This window comes from Clavelina lepadiformis, unplaced genomic scaffold (genome assembly GCF_947623445.1).
Source record: "Clavelina lepadiformis unplaced genomic scaffold, kaClaLepa1.1 scaffold_243, whole genome shotgun sequence".
NCBI classification, from domain to species: domain Eukaryota; kingdom Metazoa; phylum Chordata; class Ascidiacea; order Aplousobranchia; family Clavelinidae; genus Clavelina; species Clavelina lepadiformis.
In genome coordinates this window covers 7,501-10,000 of record NW_027508253.1, presented here as the reverse complement: position 1 = coordinate 10,000, position 2,500 = coordinate 7,501, and the positions used below count along the sequence as shown (strand labels likewise).

General features: G+C 50.8%; 1 non-coding gene across 1 annotated transcript in view; it reads right to left on the bottom strand.

Annotated features, from left to right (window-relative positions):
- LOC143472548 (small subunit ribosomal RNA) overlaps positions 1-1,362 on the bottom strand; it is a 1,808-nt gene extending 446 nt beyond the window's left edge. The window contains exon 1 of the ribosomal RNA XR_013119897.1: positions 1-1,362. This exon is cut by the window's left edge and continues 446 nt beyond it. This is a non-coding gene — a ribosomal RNA (small subunit ribosomal RNA).
- Positions 1,363-2,500: the final 1,138 nt, after the last annotated feature.

Below are 2,500 nucleotides of genomic sequence, written 5' to 3'. Positions count from 1 at the left end.
GTCGCGTAACTATTTAGCAAGCCAGAGTCTCGTTCGTTATCGGAATTAACCAGACAAATCGCTCCACCAACTAAGAACGGCCATGCACCACCACCCACAGAATCAAGAAAGAGCTCTCAATCTGTCAATCCTCACTGTGTCCGGGCCGGGTGAGATTTCCCGTGTTGAGTCAAATTAAGCCGCAGGCTCCACTCCTGGTGGTGCCCTTCCGTCAATTCCTTTAAGTTTCAGCTTTGCAACCATACTTCCCCCGGAACCCAAAGACTTTGGTTTCCCGAAAGCTGCCGGAGAGGTCGTCAAAGTAACGCCCCCCGATCGCTAGTTGGCATCGTTTATAGTCAGAACTAGGACGGTATCTGATCGTCTTCGAACCTCTGACTTTCGCTCTTGATTAAAGAAAACATTCTTGGCAAATGCTTTCGCAGTTGTTCGTCTTGCGCCGATCCAAGAATTTCACCTCTAGCGGCACAGTACGAATGCCCCCGTCCGTCCCTCTTAATCATTACCTCGCGCTCCGAAAACCAACAAAATAGAACCGAGGTCCTATTCCATTATTCCATGCACCATTATTCAGGCGAACCGCCTGCTTTGAACACTCTAATTTTTTCAAAGTAAACGTTCCGGCCGCCGCCAACACTCAGTCAAGAGCACCGACGGTGAACCGAAGGTGAGGCCGGGCACGCCAGTACACGCCTTGCGACGGACCGACGGCCCGAGCCCAAAATCCAACTACGAGCTTTTTAACCGCAACAACTTAAATATACACTTTTGGAGCTGGAATTACCGCGGCTGCTGGCACCAGACTTGCCCTCCAATGGATACTCGTTAAAAGTTTTAGAGTGTACTCATTCCAATTACAGGGCCTCGTTAGAGTCCTGCATTGTTATTTTTCGTCACTACCTCCCCGCGTCGGGAATGGGTAATTTGCGCGCCTGCTGCCTTCCTTGGAAGTGGTAGCCGTTTCTCAGGCTCCCTCTCCGGAATCGAACCCTGATTCCCCGTCACCCGTAAGAACCTCGGTAGGCAGATACCGTACCGACGAAAGTTGATAGGGCAGACACTTGAATGATTTGTCGCCGGTGCAAGACCGTGCGATCCGCAAAGTTATCCAGAGTCACCAACGAGCACGGGCCGAGGCCCGGTCGGTTTTTGGTCTGATAAATGCACGCCTCCGTGAGTCGGCGCTTTTCGCATGTATTAGCTCTAGAATTACCACAGTTATCCAAGTAACACGTACGATCAAATGAACCATAACTGATTTAATGAGCCATTCGCAGTTTCACTGTACGAGAGCTCGTACTTACACTTGCATGGCTTAATCTTTGAGACAAGCATATGACTACTGGCAGGATCAACCAGGTAGCTATTCGCAGCAAACGAGGCTGCTGCGGGACGACGGGCGCCCCGCGTTTCTTTTCACACGTTCTCCGTGTACATCGCTACTCAAACACTACGCTCGCGGCTTGCACGAGCTCCGAAAACCGTCGATTCCGGACGCTGCCCGGCGATTCGAGTGCAATACTCGCGCCGAGGCACGCCGATAGCTTGCCACTGGATCCGACAGACCGCTCAAAACCCCGGCTAAGCATGGGCGACCGCGCGAACAGCATTACATCTGCCCATCGTGCCCGACGCCAACCGAGATCGATTCTGCTTCGATTCGCACTCGCGCGCGCATTCGCTCACACGACTGCCTGCTCCCTCATAGTAGTCACAGAATCCTGCATCGCCATGGTACCCCAGAACGGCCTCGGGATCGCGCGACCTCGCGGCCGGATTTGGAGTTTGGGAAGGTGCGTGGCCGCTTGCCGTGGCCGCCGAACCGCGCCCCGGCCGGGCACTGCGCGCAACTCGAACGTTTGGACTCTGAAAATATTTCCCAACGTTTGGACTTTAACTTTTTGTCGAGACTTGAAAAAATTTCAGAGTCCAAACATCGACCCGCGGCAAAAACTTTTCCGAGGTCGAAAAATCCGCGCTCGGTCAAGAGAATATGCGCGGCCTGGGCGTTTGGACTCTAACATTTTTTGGAGTGGATGGGAAAAATTTTCAGAGTCCAAAACACCGACCCGCGCGTGATGCTCTCCCGAGTTCGGAAAATCCGCGCCAGGTGAAAGCTATGCGCGCGACCTGGTCGTTTGGACTCTAAAAAATGTTCAAGTCTCATCACACCAACAAAAAGTTAAAGTCCAAACACCGACTCGCGGCTAAAGCTCTTCCGACTTGGGAAAATCCGCGGCGGGTGAGGGCTATCCGCGCGACCTGGGCGTTTGGACTTAACATTTTTTTGGTGTGAATCGACTTGAAAAAATTTCGAAGTCAAAAGTCTATAAAATTAATCTAATGCCATACAGTGTCAAAGTGCACAATTTTAATCGATATAATCATAACAATATATGTCATACAACAAAATCATCAAATAATCGTCAAGCAGCATTGCAAAGCTACGTGAGTCAATGCAAGGCAATGACAACGTATTTATCAATTAAAGTTATTGTTA